The sequence below is a fragment of the Musca domestica genome, unplaced genomic scaffold, assembly GCF_030504385.1.
Source record: "Musca domestica strain aabys unplaced genomic scaffold, Musca_domestica.polishedcontigs.V.1.1 2, whole genome shotgun sequence".
Taxonomy (NCBI): domain Eukaryota; kingdom Metazoa; phylum Arthropoda; class Insecta; order Diptera; family Muscidae; genus Musca; species Musca domestica.
The window spans coordinates 3849067-3869882 of record NW_026712249.1 but is presented as its reverse complement, the minus strand read 5'-3'; the positions used below and the strand labels follow the sequence as shown (position 1 = coordinate 3869882).

Here is a 20816-nt window from a genome sequence, read left to right as displayed (position 1 = left end):
GCAGTGAAGAGGACTGGCTGAATGAGGAATCAGATTATTAATTATTATTATATATTATTAATTTTAACTTATCGTCTTCAATACTCATTTTTTAAATGTTGGCGCTCTTTTCACTAAGGTTTCACCAGTCCGATTTAGTCTGTTTACTTTTGGAATTTTGAATTTTGACATTTTATCGCATTTCTGCTAATTTTCCGTTCCCTTATTTTTTGAACAAACCTAAATGAGAATGACATTTCGAACTGTTCTCTCTTCTGCTAGTTTTACTACTAAACAAGTACTGGAACACAACTATTGTATGAAGTATGAAAATTGTATGCTTTGGTTCGTAAAAAAAACAAAGGAGCTTAGGGTCAAAATCGAACTAAGTCAACCTTAAACTACTTTGTTCTTTTACAAAAAAACCCAGCCGATGATTTAAGCCAGTCAAAAAGTCTTTTATGTACTCTCATCTTTTCTCTCTTATAAAGAAGCTGTTGGATAATTGCTGCAGGAAAAATAACCAGGCAGACATAATCTAGCAGCTGCCAATGGCCTCCCTTTTTGTATTTTTTGTTCATTTACTACTGCCATCTCTTGATTACAAATTTAACTAAAATTATTTGGCATTGTCATATTAAAGGCATTGCCATCTAAAACTTTTGAAATAAATATTTCAAGTAGTTAATAAATACAGTTACATGTGTGTCTAAGAAGAGGTGCACAAAATGGAAAAGAGATAATTTGAAAGAAAACTTATACTGATCAACTTAAAAGTTGGAAAAATGCTAATATCAACTCCAATATTATGCTCAGTAGACATCACTTTTAAAAAAAAAACTATTTTTTATACAAATTGCACCTTTTTCTTTTTTGATAATAAAGATCAGGGTAACTAACACTGCCTTTACACGGTGGCATTTTTATCAATTCTATTTTAAAATTTCTGCGTAAATCTTTGCGCCTTTACACGGTGGCATTTTATGATATTAGTGCTTGACATTTTATTTTATTCAGTATTTCGTATAGAGCTAATTGTTTGTAACAGATATTTATAAAGAAGTGATTTAAAATTAAATGTGTGAATCTAAAGAAGAAATGATGGAAAAAATTATTGAGCTGTTAAATATTGTATTATTAATTTTATTTTAACTTTCTTTTTTACTTTTTAATACTTCCAATTAATTTTCATATAATTCACTATACAATTCAATCACTAAAAACATAACATCACAATAAAAGAAACGCATCAAAAATTACAATAAAGAAACGATATGAAATGTCAAAATCATAAAAAATTCGGAAGAAGCAAAAAGAGAAATGCAAAGAAAATGGCATGTATCCCTGTCTCTCTACACCTTTTACCAACAAAAAAATGGCATGGTTAAAAAATGTCACCGTGTAAAGGCAGTGTAACAGTTAATATATTTCATATGTGTCTATGGTTCACTTAATTATATCTTCAGTAAAAATAATCCCTAGATTATGAAAATTATTATGAAAATAATGCATTCAGAAAGTAGATACTCTAATTATTAAATATAATGACATCGATTTGACCAGTGGCGTGGCTGCCACTTACTCGCTCACTTTGCGGTCCCACTCTATATAGGTCAAAGTACAATAACAAAAACAAAAGTCATGGCTCAGTGCTACCGATTTTATTTCAAGTCATCACACCCCAATAAAACTATCTTCATTAGCCAATCACAAATGATTGTCAAAGTGGCAAAAATAGCAAAAAATTGTTAACAAAAAAACAAAAGAAAAACAATAACACAACAAAATAAAATAAACAAAGTCGTAAAGATATTTTTAGAATAGTATTTTTAAGCGAGAGAATGGAAACAAATTCGCAAAAAAAGACGACAGCAAACATTGCTGACGTCGCTGTTGCTAAATAGGACAGCAAACAGCATATTTATGGAACTTTAATCGGCATGAACATACATACATGTACATACATATGATTATGCATACATACATACACACATCTATTTCATCGAAGGACAGAGACAATACCGGAAGAATGATGGGCCAAATGCTATGGCGACATAATTGGGTGCTGGGGAAATTGGCATAACATGTAAAAATATACACAGAAGGAAAATAAAGTATTTAAATATATACTATAATATGTCTACATATGTACTGGCATATATATTTTTATAATAAATAATTCATTGAGAGAATAACCAATACAAATATTTTGAAATTGGAATAACATATTTTCATTTACACTGACCAACACAAAAATCACCATAAAATATATTTTTGGGTACATTTTTTTTTGAAATTGATACCTTTAACCGGTTCGTATCGGAAAATAAATGGTGATTTTTTTATGAGCAATACAAAGATTTTTCAAAAAAATAAAAAAAAATCAGAAAAATATTCCAAATCTTTTTTGGAATTGCTATTACGGTTCATATAATTTAATGTTTGAACATTATTTCATACAAAGGTTTATCGCGGCTCCACCTCAAATGGTCCATCCGCTCAGTCCTAATTTGGCATAATCTTCCCAACATTTCGGTCGGCATCCCACAAAAAATGCGTCAATTGAAGCGGCCTTGTCTGTATAGACATGAGCTGTAACAAACATGAGCTAACGCCACAAAAATATATCTACAAGCGTTTAATCACATGATCTAAGCGCCGAATTGACCTGGTCCAAATGTGAAATAAAATGTCCTCCGAACTCACCGCTCAATAAGTCCATTCCTACGAGTGCTGGAGGCCATGATATACCGTCTTACATGTTACGCAAGTTAATCGCCTGCATTTTTGGCAAAAAAAAAAAAAAAAAAGAAAAAACAAGTAAAAAAGCTGTAAGTTCGGCCGGGCCGAACTTTGAATACCCTCCACCATTTGGTACAAATTTGGCAAAATTCTGTTAAAATCTTAAAAATACCGAATGTAGCCGTATATTAGGGTCTATACGACGACGTGGACCTACATAGGCAACTTTTGTCATAAGCTATTACAATATTCAAAAGCGAAGCCGTATATTAGGGTCTATACGACGACGTGGACCTGCATAGACAATTTTTTGTCATAGGCAGTAGTATCCATTACGAACTTCATAAACCGCACCAAACTGTGACTTTTTCATTGGTATCTTTTGCAAGGCTAATCTTCAGTCCTAATTCGTCAATTCTTCATATCTACGTACCCATTGAGCCAAAAATGCGCATTGTAGCTTCGTGGAACTATCGCGCTTTGAAATTTCTTAGCAGAGCCTGAATTTTGATAATAAAATTCAATGTTTTGCAAGTGTTGTTCGTTTGTAAGATGATTTATGGTTAAATTATAGACCCAACTGAAGATGTTTTACAGTGAAATAAAACACGAATTGGAAAAACAATCAGAGAGGAAGCAGAATCTTCGAATTTCGAAAACATTAAAGTTGTGCTCGTTTTGAGTGATTTCTCCCACAACCACTTTGAAATCTCCTACAAATTTAGAAAAATCGCTAATTTTAGAATTCCGAATAAACAAATTATGTGCTAAGTTATACTCGAGTTGTGCTAACTTATGGCGTTAAAATTTTTCTCCATATTCTTCAACGTTTAAAAAAAAATTTAGAAAAAAATTGAATTGTTAATTTTTAGGGGAAAATCTATAAACAAATACGAATATGAATTTTTGGAATTAAAAGTTAGATTTTGTTCCTCCTTTCAAATCGAAAATTGAATGTTTTTGGTACATTATCTCTCTGGAAGGGAGTATCAGATTTGACCAAAATTTTGTACATCATAATATTATTGTCAAACTTAGATCGAGTTCGGAGATGGGCAATATCGACCCACTCCTTCTGGTACCTCCCTCACAAAATCTCAATATTTTTTAAAGAAAATAATTTGCTGCACAGAAAGAGAAACGATTATTCGGCTTCGGTCCAACTTTCCAAATGCAAATATTTGAATCCGTGCTAGATCAGGTACGAAAATGGTCAATATCGGTCCACTCAATCCAGTACTTCACCCACAAAGGGTCAACATTTTGAATAATTATAACTCTTATAAAATGTGATGTGAGTGTCCGATTGTCTTCAAATTACACAAATCACAATATTTTTATTAACCCCAAAGTCTGGTGTGAAGATGGGATATATCGGTCCATTCCTTCTGGTACCTCCCCCACAAAGGGTCAACATTTTGAGTGCCCATGAAGTTCATAAAACGCGAAATTAACATCCGATTCCATTCAGATTTGGCACATCTCAATATTTTTCACAAGATCTGTAATAAAGATGGTAAAAATCAGACCATTTCTTCTGGTACCTCCCCCCCCACATGGGGTTCAAGATTTTGAATAACAAATCGCTCAAAAAAGCGAAATAAGCATCCAACTCTCTTCAAATTTCACACATGTAAACATTTTTGCTAACACAAGATCTGTTTTGAAGGTGATATATAACTCCAAATCCCTTCTGGTTCCTCACCCACAATGGATAACAATTGTCACTACTATTATCAGTCATAACTTGCGAAACTAGTCGGCGATTCTTTACAACTTGCAATATCTAAATATTTATCTTAACCAGAAATCTGATATGTGTATGTAAATTTATGATTTCGCATAAATTGGATATATATTTTTGATTTCCCTCAATTTTTTTCCATATTTTCCAAAAATTTGCAAACAGGAAACATTTATATAGGATGAAGTCGATATAGTCCAAATCTGGCACGTTGGAATATTTATCTCAGTCTTAGGTCAGATACGAATTGGTCAATATTGACCAACTGCTTTGGAGGGTCAAAAGTTTGAATAATCATAATTCTATCCGTTCACATAATTTCAAAAGGGTACCAAATGTACTACATTTTAGTACACTTGAAGTTCGCAGTTTTAAAAGCCCTTAGATTAATTTATCCTTCACAACATCGACGACCCTCATACCGAAATTCCGATTTTCAGTTTTATTTCCTCCCTTAAATACAAAATTTAATACAATTTGTACTTTTTTTAACAATAATTTTCAAAACCACTTACAGATTTCAGCCCTACACCGTTACCTTGATGCCAAATTTCAGATTTCAAACAGTAATCGTTTACTCAATATCAAATTTAGTACCTCTTGGTCCTTTTTCGCACACGAATTCCCAAAATCATCTTTTTATTTCAACCCTATTCAGCAGCAGTGACTCCAATACTAAAATTTCAAATTTTCAGCTCTATCTGCTCACCAAAAGACCAACTTATACCAAATAAGGTACAGTTCATGGTAGAACTAAGAAGGTAATATCATGTAATCATATGTTTACAATTTTTTTTTTTTTCAAATTTTTGCATTTGACAACATCTCATTGTCAAAATCTATATTCATAAATCCATTGTATACACACAAAATCAGAGATGGGAACTATTTTTTTGCATTAAAATTTGACAAGGTAAATTACAGAAAATGCAGAGCTGGATATGCTAATTTGAAATGAAGTTACTTTTATTTTATTGTACCATGCTACAGCTTTTACACTTAGTACACATACCCAAATATTCATTCTTATATAAAATCTACTTCCGCAACCTGGCCAAATGTCTAAATTAAAATTTCCAAGAATTCCAAGCAATTTAGTACATTTTAGTGCTTTTGGTAGACTTTTTGTTCGCTTTTTCAAGTCAAAGACGTCAAAATTTCCGATTTTCAGTTCTAACCATAAGTACTTTTCGTAACTATTTACAAATTCACCTCCAAAACCCTAATTTTGTTTCCAACTCTTTTTCTTCCTCCAATACCAATTTTAGTATCATACTTTTCGTACTTTTTGGTACGTATTTCCAAAACCACCTTCAAATTTCAATCCTACACACTAACATTGGCCCTTATGCCAAATTTCAGATTTCAAGAACTGCTCCTCTTCCCAATATCATATTTAGAACCATTTACCACTTTCGAATACTTCATATATCCTCTCTCTCTTCAGATTTCCAGCACTATCCGTCTTTCCAATATCACATTTAGTACTTTTCGTATACTTGTAGTACAGATTTGTAAAATCACCTACTTTTATCAACCAAACGTAATTCACGATTTTAGCCATTTGTTTAGAAATATTAGTATTTTTGGTAATCTCTCCTACACCCCATCAGCGACCCTCATTCCAAATTTCAGAATTGCAATGGATTCAATTTTTAGTACCTTTTAGTACGTTTGTAGTTCGAATTTCTAAAGACCCAGCCCTACCTCACCCCTACACAAGGTTGACCTACAAACAAAATTTCAAGATTTTAGCTTAAGCTGTTTCACCTGGCCGTTGATGAATCAGTATCTAACCTATCACTCTACTCTATTACAATTATAGAGATTATTATGTCTAGATATCCATAAGGCTTCCCCATAAAATAAACAAACATATGTATATGTCATCTATTTTTCATAATTTTGTTGTAGAAGATTTTATTAGTTCCCAAATTATTATACCACTGAAAAGCTTCAAATTTGATAAAAAATAAAACTTAATATAAATCTGATTGAGTATTATAGAAACATTCATTTCACCCCCTTTCGCCAACAATTTGCCGTTTCAATTACAAATTTTAAGTAATTAAATTTTTGTGGAAATTTTCCAAAATACAAAAAAAGTCTGTCTGGCGGTTTTTTTTTTCTGTATGTCTTTTGCTGTATAATTTGCTGGTGGCCAACAAAAAATAAATGTTCCCACTTTATGTACGTGAGAATATTTGAAAATGAATTATCTCGACGATAGCAAAATATATAAAACGTAATAAAATACAGAAATGAATAATAAATTAAATAAAACGGATTTTTTGTTTTGCTTTAAACCGGTCAATTAAATAACCTAGAAACGTCATTTGCCAACGGAGGCAGGCAAAGCGAAATGCATTTTTAGCACACTCGCACAAATACACACACACACAGAGGAAGAGAGCATGCAGCAGACATAACATAAATTTGCTCTCACACATATACGGCCGCACACACAGAGGAATAAGAACAAGATTTCCACACACACACACATACATATATCGCGATTTTATGCTGCAACAATTGGTTTGTTTACAAAAATTTGTTTTTGCAAAAACAAAGCAGCAATAACAGCAAAAACACTTGTGCAGTCAACTGCGCTGCAGGTGACACAAAGTCACGGAGAGAAAGAGAGACCGAGAGTACATACGACGTACGTTCCCATTACTCGTTGGAGAAAATAACAATCATACAACCACTGGCCCTCAATCAGTCTGTTACATTTGCTCGACGTGTTCGGTCGGTCGGTCCGGTTCGTTCGTTTAGTTTGTGCGTGCTTTAATTATTCTCAATTTTGTTGATTTTTTTGATGGAATGAATGGTGATGATGATGACTTCTCTTCCAAATTCCAAATAACAACGACAGCAGCCAATAGTTTATGTATTTTGGTTACTTTTTCGCCATTGTTATTGTTGTTGGCCTGCTTAAATGGTTAGCTAACCAAAAACTAATGAAATAATAAAAAAAGAAACAAAGCCAAAGGAAATACAAAAACAAAAAAGTGATGAAGAAAACCGAACAAAAGTAGGCGGTAGGTGAATGGGGAATTGACAATTTATTGGCCCACAAACCAACCTCTTGGCAATGAATGGATGAATGAAAAACACAGAAAATAAACATCATTAATAAGCGATTTAACGTGGAGTATTACATTGTGATCTGTCTGTCTGTCTGTCGGTCGGTCGGTCGTTTGGTTGGTACGACGCCACAAAAACCAGTGATTTGGGATAATAACAACGATTAGTAGTTGATTTTCGGTGATGAATACGATGATGGTAAAACAAACGGCTTAGGGTCCGACTATGCCATATAATTAGCATATCAATTTCGAATGTGTGCTATGTACATATGTATCAACATCGACAACAACAACAACAGCAGCTAGAACAAGAAGAGATGTTCGAAATCAAATAATATATCAATCATCAATCACTCTCACAAGTGTCAGTCAGTTTGAGATTGCTCTGTAATAACAAAGAAAAAAGAAAAAGAAACAAAAGCAAAGTAAAGAAAAGAAAAGTAGAGTGCAAAAAAGTCCAAAAAAGAGTGCAATAAATATCCTAACAACAACAACAGAAAAGTAGAACAAGTGATTGAGTACAAAGTGGCGTATGATGTACGAGTTATCAACAACAACATAATACGAATAAAAATAATAATACACATCTCGTTGTTGTTTGTGGTTGTCATTATACCACCCGCCGAGCACTTCGTTTTTTGCCCTCTTCATTCGTATCAGTCAGCTGTGCCGTCAGCTGAGGGATGGTGGGGTTTGGCATGCTTAAATAATAGCCCAGTACACTAACGACAACAACGACAACATTAACGCATAATAGAACGTGTTTATTTGTAGATTTATGTATGCCTTCTCGCTCTCGTTCTCTCTCTCTCGACTCAGTTGTTCTTCTTCGCCTGAGTGTGTGTGTGTGCGTGCGTTCCAATGTGTGTGAGCATATGCAAATATGTACCCAGAGTTTATTTTTCTTATTTTCTTCTGCCTCTCATTGAATCCAAATAACAATTAAATTAAAAATAAAATTAGAAAAAAAATACTGCAAAAAACCGCCAATAGAACCTCTAGAAAAGGCGCAAAAAATAGAAAACAACCGATCCCCAAAAATTAAACATAAAAAAGAAGCTGAAAAGAGGAAAACCAAACAGTAGATATCTACATTCGCACAAGTGTTTGTTTGGCCTTCAATAGTTATTAAAATTATTTTGCAAAAAAAAAAAAAAAAAAAAAAAAAAACACAACCAAAAGAGGAGAGAAAATTTTGATTTTTTCCCAAATCTATTTATATCACTTTTAAGCTATGACGTGGAAATTCTCAAAGTGAAAAGCGAACAGAATTTGTTAAGTTTTCTTTTTGTCACTGACAGCAGCAAATGGTAATAAAAACCAAAACATACCTACCAACTTTGGAATAACAACAGTCGCACCAGCCCCTACCAATGAATGTGTCTGTCGCCCCCCAACGTAAGTATATATATATATGTATGTATATTAACTTAATATATGATTTATGTATATGTGAGTGCGCCTGTGTGTGTGCGTGTGTGTCTGTGTGTTATAGAACCATTAGCACCAAAATACCAACGTTAGCTAGATTGCTCCAAGGTTTCTTGCCGCCGCGCATCATTTATACATTTTTTTTGGTTCGTTTGTTTGGACATTTATTTGTTTCATATCTCTGTTTCGTTGCTCTCTTTTTTCCACTGTTGTTTTTTTTTTTTTTTTGCCTTGAGGTGAGAGAAATATTTTACTCCCCCCGTTTGTTTCTCTTGGTAAATAATAGATGAATAGAGTTGCCAATTTATGAAGATTAACAACACCTGTCGATAGAGGGGATTGACATTTTTATTTTATTCTAATGGTTATAAAACTATAAAGGGTGGGAGGATAAGGGCTCACTTTAAAATAAGGGTATATTAATTTCGTCATTTCGTTTGTAACTCATCGAAATAACAATTTTAGACCCAACAAAGTGTATATATTCTTCATCAGCGTAAAATTCAAAGGCGATGTAGACCTGTGCGTCTGTTGTAATCACGCTAGACTCAAAATGAATTAAGATAAGAAGCTAAAATGTTACACAGATTAGTCTCTTGTGAGCAGGCAGGTCAAGTTCGAAGATGGGCTACATCGACACGACATCGAACGGCCCCCATATAACGGAATCCCCCGATATTGGATATTTTTCATGATTGTATCCACACTTTCCAATGGAATTGTCTGAAATTCTACACAAGGAGTTATCTCCTGAAATAGAATTGTCTATATAGTCCATGATATCGTATAGCCCCCATACAATCGTGTCCCTGATATTGAGTGTTTTTATTATGATTCTAGCCACATTCTTCAATGACATTGTCTGAAATTCTACACAAGGAGTTCTCTGTGAGTATTTTATATAGGTCCACGATATCTTATAGCCCCCATACAATTGTACCTCCCGATATTCGGTATTTTGATGATTTTAGCCACATTTTTCAATGGAATAGTCTGAAAATCCACACAAGGAGTTCTCTCAGAGTACTTTACCCCCCGAAGGAGAATTGTCTCTATAGGTCAACGTTTTAGTATAGCAACGCTACCCCGAGATATTCGGTATTTCATGGATTATCGCAACATTATTCACCGGAATTGTGTCAAATTTCGTATTTGAAGTTGGTAATAGGTTCTATAATATATGACGGAAAATTGTCTATGCCGGTCTACGTCTACGTATAGCTCCCATACAACGGTATCTGCGTTTATTCGGTATTTTGATGATATTAGAGACATTATTCACCGGAATTGTCTCGAAGTTCGGAATCGGTACTACAGCCTATGACATAAAATTACTTATCCAGCACAACGTCTTCGTAAAGACCCCATATAAAGGTATTTATTTGAGCGAAATTTTTCGACGGATTTTTTTTTTTGTAAATTTTCAAGATCCTTCCAAATAGTGGAGGGTATAAAAAGTTCGGCCCGGCCGAACTTAGCTGCTTTTTTACTTGTTTTAATATAGCTATCATATGAAAATGGCGCCCAATTCGGAGGTATTCTTAAATTTCAACTCATTTGACCAAAGTGTGCCTTATCGACATAGCGGAATTTCATTTCATCCCATCTGCTACCATTTGGACAAAACTATACACATTGTGACATTTCTATCAAAATTAGATTGAGTCCGAGTTAGACAACGTCGGAAAACATAAGAAAGAGTACGCAAGTGTTTATGTCACGAACGTGAAATAAAATGTTCACCGAACTCACTTCTCAATAAATCCATAGTTACGCGTGCTGGGTGGCATTTTGCACCGTCTTCTTGAATCGGCATGTCATGCAAGTCAAGTTCTTGCATTTTGGGTAATAAAAATACGAATATCATCTCGCGATAGCGCTTAGGCTATGTTACCATTAACAGCGTTTATGAAAATGTACGATATGGGCTGGTGGCATAAATATACCAGTCCATAGACCGCGCCAAACTGTGACTTTTCTGGATGCTTTGGTAGATAAATTGGCAATTGTGCTTATTTACTTACTGGTCGATCCAAAATTGAGTTGAAAATCGAAGAGGACGCTTGTAATTAGTTTACATCCAATGTTTGTAGGTACCAAATCTGCCCCTGGCATCCTCATCATCATTTCTACTGAGCACATCTTCCCATGCAAATGGCAACACTGTTTCGTTCAATATTTTCCGCGTTGATGTCGGTTTTAATAATATTCGCGTCGATACATTTATTATTTGTTTATACCTATATACAAAAAAAAAAAAAAAAAAAAAAAAAACAGAAAAAGAAAACAAGAACAACAAAAGAAAATAACCAGAAAATATACAATTTATACAATTTGTATGTGCATTCTGCCCAACAACAACAACAATACCAAAAGAAAAATGGCAGTGCGATGCCAAACCGCAACAAAAAAAGAGGGAGAAAGTAAACCGCCAAGTAAGGCATTACCCCCAAGAAAACAAAACCGTTCATTATCACCAGATAAAAGAAACGGTGGCTGAAGTTCGAAAACGAAAAACCGAAGACAAAACTACAACTGTTTTGGATTATCATTGGAATGAGCTAATAAAGAACATAAGAACAACAAAAACAAAAAAAAAAAAAAAAACAACGTAGCTAAATAACAAAAAGTGTAAAGTTATTTTTACATTTTATGAATGTTCGAACAAACGAAGGTAGGGGCGAGCGGGCGGGCGGCCGTAGTGGCCAGCGGACGACTGCGCTACAACAAATCAAGCGAGCAAACCGAAAAATAAACTGCTGACGTAGTGGTTGAGACGACGACCGCATTATTTTGTGGCTTTGCATTACTGCTGCCGCTGAGACTGATGATGATGTCGGTGTGGTATAGGTTCGTTTTGTTTTGAACTGACCACCAAACAACCCAACCGAACCGAACCGACAGACAGACAGATAGCTAGACAAAACAAATACAACCAAACACAATTGACACAATCGAAATGAAACAATATCAAAATAAAATAACAAGAAGTAAATTTCGGCAAAACAAAATAACAAAATTTATTTTATTTTATTATTTTTGTGCACCAGCCCCCCACCACCTTCATACCCCCCCACATTCAATTTATTTTGATACACTTGTTTTTGATGAGTTGTCTCGCAGAGAGACTCCGAACAAAACAAGCCCCAGCTGTGTATGGCCAAGTGGGTTGCTTGGTGGCTGACAGGCTCTTCAGTTTCTTCGGCTGCCCCCACATCTTTCATTCAAAAGAAAGTGTAGCAAAGTTCGTACACACACACACACACCTACCTACCTGCCTGCCTACCAACATACATACACACATACATGTAGCTATGTATATTTTGTTTTGTTTTCATACGTTTCTTCTGCTTAATTTAAATGATTCCAAACGACTTGAGTCTTATCAATGTTGTATAATTTAACAAAATAACTCTCTTTCTCTCTCACTCTCCCTCGCCACAAACTGAGAGTCAAACAAAAAAAAGAACACGAAAATCCCATAAAATAGTGGAGCCGAGTGCCGACAAGGGACATCAACAGAATAGTTAAATCACAAAACGTTGGATATTCTTGAGAGTCTCCAAAAAAGAAAGAATGAAATATAAAAACAAAAACAAGAAGAGAGTGAAATTTCAGTTTGTAGACCTCTCCTCATTATTATTTTTTTTTGATAATAAAATAAATTAAGAAAATACCCCCGAAACTAATTTCTAACGGTGGCTGGTTATTTCAGTGCAACGTCAATGTTTCCATAAAAATAAATAAATAAATAAAAATGAAACAACAACACCGACAACTGGAATTGGGTAGATTGAAATCTATGTGGATATATGTATTTTTTGAGAGTACGTACCTACCTAGCTACATTTATTTTAGGTCGAGCAAAAAAAAATAAAACGAAACTGTGGGCAGTCCATTCGAATTTTGGGGAGTAAAAAACAAACGAAAAGAAGAGCATGACTGACTAACTGACGAGTGGAATTGGAAATATTCAAAAAAAAAAAAAATAATAATAATAATATTTTGAATTAATTTGGATTAGTAGGAATTTTGATGGGATGGATAAACAAGTGGATACACAGTTTGTCAACTATATATTTGTAAAACGAAGAAAATTAGAAGACATTCGTTAATATTAGGAAGTGTTAATAGTATAACCTCCACCATAATTTTATTTTTACATTATATTTTAAAATTTATTGAATGAAAGCAAAAAAAGTCGGAAATAGCATCAAACTTTGGAATTTAGACTCTTAGATTTGTTCGAATTGGTCACCTTTGGCACGAGTTATGGCCTTCAAACGGTCAATGAAACCGTCACACGCTGCGCGAATGTTGCTCTGCGGTATTTTGGCCCATTCCCGGCGAAGGGCTTGCTTGGGGTGATCGACACTTTGGTATTTTTTAGTGTCAACCTTGCTTTCCAAAATACTCCAGACACAATGCTCCAACGGATTGGTATCCGGAGATTTTGGTGGCCATTGTGCGTGGAACCTCATTTTGAAAACTTTCTTGAGTGGCGCGTGCGGTGGTACTGAGTCCTGTTGAAATGTCCAAGGTCTACTGCCAAAATGTTGGCGTGTCCAAGGTGTCCAATACACCCTCCAGAATATTTTCGCGATAATATTCGGCATTTATTCTAATGCCACGATCGATTGATATGGGGGGATCACCATGGCCGGCGCCTGAGTTCTGGTGGCCAACCGAAGGTGCACATTTTCAGCTGACCTCTTTGGCAAGTAAACACGATCATTTTGTTTGTTTACAAACTGCTTGACAACGAATGTTTTCTCATCGGAAAACTAAATTCGGCAGTTCACCACTTTCGGCCAAGCGAAGCAACTATTTAGCTCTTTTGTGTCTATTTTCTTCTTTCTATTGCGGTGTAATTTCTTGCACTTTTTGGAATTTAATGGTTAATTTTTCAATATTTGCCGATTGGAATATTGCGATATGTTCAGCGCACGAGCCATTTTTCGGCTCCGACGCGGGTTTCGACCAAGTCGCTTCTTTTACTTTTCCAACCATTTCTGCTGATGTTGTTGTTTTCTTCCGTCTACTTCCATTACGTCGGACTACGCTACCAGTATCACGGTAACGAGCGATGGTACGAGACACAAAAGATTTATTCACATTTATATGCTGGAGTGCTCTACAGATAGCCACTTGTGGTTTTTCAGCCGAATATAAAGAAATCACATTATCACGCTTGAATTCCATCACGAATAACTTTTTTCTGGAAAATTCTCACCAAAATGCTTTTGTACGCTTGTAAACAATATAATGAGCTGTCACTGGAATAATTTTAACAACTGTCGGACGAGTAGCTTAAAATGGCAGCAGTTTGGAGTTGGTTTCAGTTTTTTCATCTCACCCTGTATATTCTTGATCAGCGAAAAATTCTAAGACGATTAAGCCCTGTATTATTGTTGTAGTCATGCTAGAGTCAAAACGAATTTAGATAGGAAGTTAAAATTTATGAATAAAATATGAGGGTGCATCACCCTCCCCCCCCCCACCTTAAATACGGCATTTTGATAAATTCATTCATATTTTTCAATGGAATTGTTTGAAATTATACACAAGGAGTTCTTTTTTAATGACTTTACCGTATCTCCCAATTGTCGGTATTTTCATGATTGCAACAAAATATGTCAATGGAATTGTCTGAAAACCTGCACAAAGAGTTCCTTCGTAGTACTTTATCCTCTACATTTTCTATATAGGTCCACGATATTGAACAGCCCCCATACCCACCGATACTTACCATTTTGACGATTTTAGCGACATTTTTTACCGGAATGGTTTCAAATTTTTTCGTTTTTATTTCGTTTTTAAAGATCGTAATGGGTGCTGCAGTCTATGACAAAAAATTGCGTATGCAGGTCAACGTTTTCGTATTTTGATGATTTTAGGGACTTTTTCTCCGGAATGGTTTCAAATCTCGTATTTCAAGCTCGTAATAGGTATTTCGAACAACTATAACGCAAGGCTGTCGGCAAAACCGACTGATACATTCTAACTAGTTTTTTAAACATATTTCCTGATTATTTTTTAACGAACGTATGAAGACATTTTTAATAGCCTTTTCATGTCTGGCATTCGAGGCATCATAAAAATGAAAAAAAAAAAACCATCACACAGTTTATGCAATGAAAACGCTATTAAAGTCTATTCTAAGAATGTGTACCACGGTATGCGTGGTAGTGCATTCGAGTTGGACCCCTTAGAAATGCAGTGTCAGAATCGTCATATAATTGTGTCTGTCTGCACTTTATTTTTATACCCTCCACCATGGGTAGGAGGGTATATTAACTTTGTCATTCCGTTTGTAACACCTCTAAATATTCGTCGTAGACCCCATAAAGTATATATATTCATAATCAGCATAAAATTCTAAGACGATTTAGCGATGTCCGTCTGTCTGTCTGTCTGTCCGTCTGTCTGTTGAAATCACGATAGAGCCCACATTATTTGACGTAGACCTTTGAAATTTGGCACAAGTGTGTGTATTGTCCCTAGGATGGTTGGTATTGAAAATGAGATATATCGGTCCACGTTCTGGTATAGTCCCCATATAACGGTACCTCCTGATATTCGGTATTTTGATGATTTATGCCACATTTTTTCACGGATTTATCTGAAAATTGGTATTTGTAGGTCACAACGGGTCCCTGAGCGTGTGGCAAAACATTGCATGTATAGGTCCACGTTTTGGTATAGCCCCCATATAACGGTACCTACCGATATTCGGTATTTTGATGATTTATGCCACATTTTTTCACGGATTTGTCTGAAAATTGGTATTTGTAGGTCACAACGGGTCCCTGAGCGTGTGGCAAAACATTGCATGTATAGGTCCACGTTCTGGTATAGTCCCCATATAACGGTACCTCCCGATATTCGGTATTTTGATGATTTATGCCACATTTTTTCACTGATTTGTGTAAAAGTTGGTATTTGTGGGTCATAATGGGTCCTAGTTCGTGTGGCGAAACATTGTAATTATAGGTGCACATGTTGGTGTAGCCCCTATATAACGGTACCTCCCGATATTCGGCATTTTAATGTTTTTTGCCTCATTTCTTCTAATGTTCTTTTACCCTAGGGTGGAGGGTATTAAAAGTTTGGCCTAGCCGAACTTAATGTTTTTTTACATGTTAATACTTGTCTCGCCACAAATCACATGCTTCCTGTTGTTGTTTAGCACAACATTACAAAGTACATGAGTTCATGTGTATGTGTGCGTGTGTATGTCTGTATGTATGCATGCATAAAGTGTAAACAAATTGTGTAAAGAAATGCATACGGAAATATGTTAAGTGCTAATACATACATATATACGTGTACACCTCTTGTTGTAGCCTCTTTAATGGGGGGGTCACAAAAGGTGTTACAACGAAATTCTGTTTAAGAATTAGAATGGTGATGGACATGATTTGTTTCGATTTTGAGAAACACAATTCCAAGACGGACATTATGGAGTTGCCACATTTTTAACTCCCATACAAAGGGTGGTTATCTTGAAAATTTATGTTGAATATAAAGGGTAATTTTTCAGAGCTAAAGGAATGGTTTTCAAAAAAGACAAAAAAATTAAATTCAGAAAAAAATTATTAAACCTTTATTTGAAGATTATTTCTTGCAAATGTTGACCGCAAATGCGCCTCAAATGGTCCATCTGCTTAATCCAATTTTGCATACTCTCAAAATTTCGGCCGTTACCTCACTGTAGCGCACCAAACAGTGATTTTTCTGCATGCTTTTGCAATGCCTCTGGTCGATCTTTAATCTCAAATCGACAATTCTGCTTATTTTGTGTTACTAAAGCGATCATAGCTAAAAAAACACCCTTTACAATTCCTATTGATATCTCTTTTTCTACCCTCCATCATAGTATAGAGGCTAAAGTAAGTTTGTTATTCCGTTCGTAACACCTCGAAATATAAATTTAAGACCCCACAAAGTATATATATTCTTGATCAGCATAAAATTCTTTGCGATTTAGCTATATCTGTCCGTCGATTTGTCTTTCTGTCCGTCTGTGGAAATTACTCTAGCTTCCCAACGAATTGAAGTAGGTTGTTAAAATTTTACTCACATGTATCTTTGGTCTGCAGGACTTTTGGTATTGAAAATGATCTGTACTGGTCCACGTTTGGGTATAACCCCCATATAACTGTACCTCCCTATATTCGGTATTTTGATACTTTTAGTGATATTGTTAATCGGAATTGTTTCAAATCTCGTATTTGCAGTTTGTAACGGGTACTATAGCCTGTAACAGAGAATGGTCGCTGCTGGTCCAGGTCTTCGTATAGCCCCCATATAGCGGTATCTCCCTATATTCGTTATTTTTATGATTTCAACGACATTGTTCATCGGAATTGTTCAAAATTTCGTATTTGCAGTTCGAAACGGGTACTGCAATCTGTGACAGAGAATTTCCTATACAGGTACAGGTCTTCGTGTATCCCCTTTAAAACGGAATGTCCCTATACCGGAATTGTTTCGAATATCGTATGTACACTAAATAATTGGTACTACAGCCTTTGACAGAAATTTGTCTATGCAGGTCCACGTCTTTGCATAGCCCTCATATCTCGGTATTACCCTATATTCGGTATTTTGATGATTTCAGCGACATTTTTAACCGGAATTGTTTCAAATTTCATATTTGCAGTTCCTAACGGATACTGCAGCCTGTGACAGAAAATTGCCTATGCAGGCCCTGGTCTTCGTGTAGCCCCCATATAACGGTAACACCCTGTATTCGGTATTTTTTAAGATTTTAACATAATTTTTAACGGATTCTATTTTTTATACCCTCAGCCATATGGCTAGAGAGGGTATATATTATTTGATACCACCAAAACGTGCCTCATGGAAATAACGTTTTTAGACCCTAGATCTTTGGACCATATCCGTTTCAGGACATTTGGAGTCGACAAAGCGATGTCCGTCCGTCTGTCTGCCTGGTACGCCCGATAACTCTCGAAGGGAGTAAAATGTGATGTAAGTGCCCGATTGTCTTCAAATTACACATATCACAATTTTTATACCCTCCACCATGGGTAGGAGGGTATATTAGCTTTGTCATTCCGTTTGTAACACCTCTAAATATTCGTCGTAGACCCCATAAAGTATATATATTCATAATCAGCATAAAATTCTAAGACGATTTAGCGATGTCCGTCTGTCTGTCTGTCCGTCTGTCTGTCTGTCTGTCTGTCTGTCTGTCTGTCCGTCTGTCTGTTGAAATCACGATAGAGCCCACATTATTTGACGTAGACCTTTGAAATTTGGCACAAGTGTGTGTATTGTCCCTAGGATGGGATATATCGGTCCACGTTCTGGTATAGTCCCCATATAACGGTACCTCCCGATATTCGGTATTTTGATGATTTATGCCACATTTTTTCACTGATTTGTGTAAAAGTTGGTATTTGTGGGTCATAATGGGTCCTAGTTCGTGTGGCGAAACATTGTAATTATAGGTGCACGTGTTGGTGTAGCCCCTATATAACGGTACCTCCCCATATTCGGCATTTTAATGTGTTTTGCCTCATTTCTTCTAATGTTCTTCTACCCTAGGGTGGAGGGTATTAAAAGTTTGGCCCGGCCGAACTTAATGTTTTTTTACTTGTTTTATTTACTCAAGGTCTGGTGTGAAAATGAAATATGTCGGTCCATTCCTTCTGGTACCTCCTCCACAAAGGCTCAATATTTTGAATATTCATGAAGCTCATAAAACACGAAATTAACTTCCAATTCCGTTCAGACTTGATACATCTCAATATTTCCATCGACACAAGATCTGTTATAATGGTGGAAAAGATCGGACCATTATTTCTGGTATCAGGCGCACAAAAGGTCAAAGTTTGGAATAACCAAGACGATCATAAAATCCGAAATCAGCATTCGGTTATCTTCAAAGGAAGTACATTATAATATTTTTATCAACTCAAAGTCCGGAGCGAAGATGGGGTGTATCGGTTCACTCCTTCTGGAACCTCTCCCACAAAGGGTTCAAAATGTTGAGTACCCATAAAGCTCATAAAACGCGAAATTAATATATGTTACCTTACGCATATTTCCAAAGTTTCCAAAAAAACTCAAGGCAAATCCGACTGACACTATTTTGTTTGTTTTTTTTTTTTAGAAAATTTCCATACTCGTTATAAATGGTGGAGAGTATTCCAAGTTCGACCCGGCCGAACCTACTGTTTTTTAACTTATTTTTAGCGCAATGTAACATGTTGATTCATCGAAGAATCTATTTCAGTTTTCCCACCAAAAAGTTTTCCGAAACACAACAAAAACTTACAACACTTGTTTAAAACAAAAAACTGTTCTCATATTTGCTTACATATTCTATTTTTGTTTTACCTCTTCTCTCTAATGAGATGAGAGAATTGTGTTTGAACTTACGCTCATTATCTCAGAGAAGACATGCCGAAGCATGTGATGGGAAAACAATGCCCCCGTACAACCATATCACCTGCTAACATTGCAAACAAACACCAACTATTAACGTTTGCCGTCTACCTGCCTATCATAGCGGCGGCCACTACTTTAGTAGCGGCAACAACTACAAATGCATTTAATTATTATCTCTCGTCTTCTCAATGGTCGAACAGCCCAGCGAGCCGGTCAGCCAGCCAGCCAAACAGTCCCAGCCATAAACGAACGGCAGAGAATGAACCAAAAACGATATCATCAACAATATAAATATTTGGGTAGGTTGGCACCAGAAGTGTAAACAAATATGAATGTGTTTGTTTGGGTGTTTGAGTATGCCAGCATTTATGTATGTATGGCTGTAAGTATGCATCATGCAAACACACATAAATATTTGGATAATATTTGACATTTCTTGGCTATCCATCTATCTATCTTTTGTGGAATGTTTATAGATCATGGATTAATTATTGGCATAGAACTGACAAGTGGACAGCACCAACAACAGCAACAGCAACAACAATAATCAAAAATAAATAATTGTTATCCTTTACCATGACAAATTAACAATCAATTGACAAATGAGATAATTGACATTTGGTGGTAGCATAGAAATAGATATACGAACATTTCTAATGAGAATGAGAAAGAATTTCAAGACATTTTGTTTTTGGTTGATTTAACCCTTTAATGATGACAGGAGATTATTAGATAATTGAGGGTGATATGAATTCAAGCCAGACTTAAGCATTAAATAAAAAAACACTCGCTTTATATAATATTAATAAATTAAAAAAACAATATTGTATGCACATTTAATTGCTTGCACAAAAGACAAAAAAAAAAAAACAACAATTTACATTCCACTCAAATGAGGGTTAAAATTGCATTGACGTTTGCCGATGTTTGGCTTTGTCCAATTGGACTTTGGTGTTTAATGTTTCATTGGTTGTTTTTTTTAATCTTTGCTCTCTTTTGCTCTGTTTGTTCCATGTGCATCGGAATAATGAATGCTAATGCTGGACAAGCGATAATTAAACTTTGCCCTTTAATACATTGGCAAATGGAAACATTAATTTTGTTTTTTTTTTTTTTTCTAAATTCTAATTGGTTATGATAATATTGGAAAGAAAAAAAAAAATACCCAATTACTTATATTTGCATGCAACAAAATTTGGTTTATATTAATTAAAACTAAATATGACACAGATAAAAACGGTTTTTGTACCCTCTGTCGATGGAAAAATTTAATTATAGTCTAATTGCTTGGTCGCAAACATCTACAAATTGGGTTGACCGTTGATATCCCTTTGTGTAGCAATATCGTAAAATCACTACGTTGGTGTGATTGTAACGCATGCGCTTAGAGCCATCAAAAGACCCAACAA

At 35.3% G+C, this 20816-nt stretch overlaps 1 protein-coding gene and 1 long non-coding RNA gene across 3 annotated transcripts in view; one reads left to right on the top strand and one right to left on the bottom strand.

Annotated features, from left to right (window-relative positions):
* Window positions 1–4851: 4851 nt before the first annotated feature.
* LOC109613191 (uncharacterized) lies at window positions 4852–5280 on the bottom strand. The gene is made up of 2 exons (XR_002194855.2): window positions 4981–5280; window positions 4852–4918 (listed from the first exon to the last, which is right to left on the bottom strand). It is a non-coding gene; the product is annotated as an uncharacterized LOC109613191 (long non-coding RNA).
* Window positions 5281–7183: 1903 nt separating this feature from the next.
* Window positions 7184–20816, top strand: part of LOC101891769 (uncharacterized) — a 66483-nt gene continuing 52850 nt past the window's right edge. Inside the window, exons 1-2 of one of the 2 annotated variants that reach the window (XM_059121669.1) lie at window positions 7184–7506; window positions 8518–8952. The gene's annotated coding sequence lies outside the window, so the exon portion shown is untranslated. Of the gene's footprint in view, window positions 8953–20816 lie in introns of both variants that reach the window. The other variant, XM_005186330.4, reaches the window with a different exon arrangement.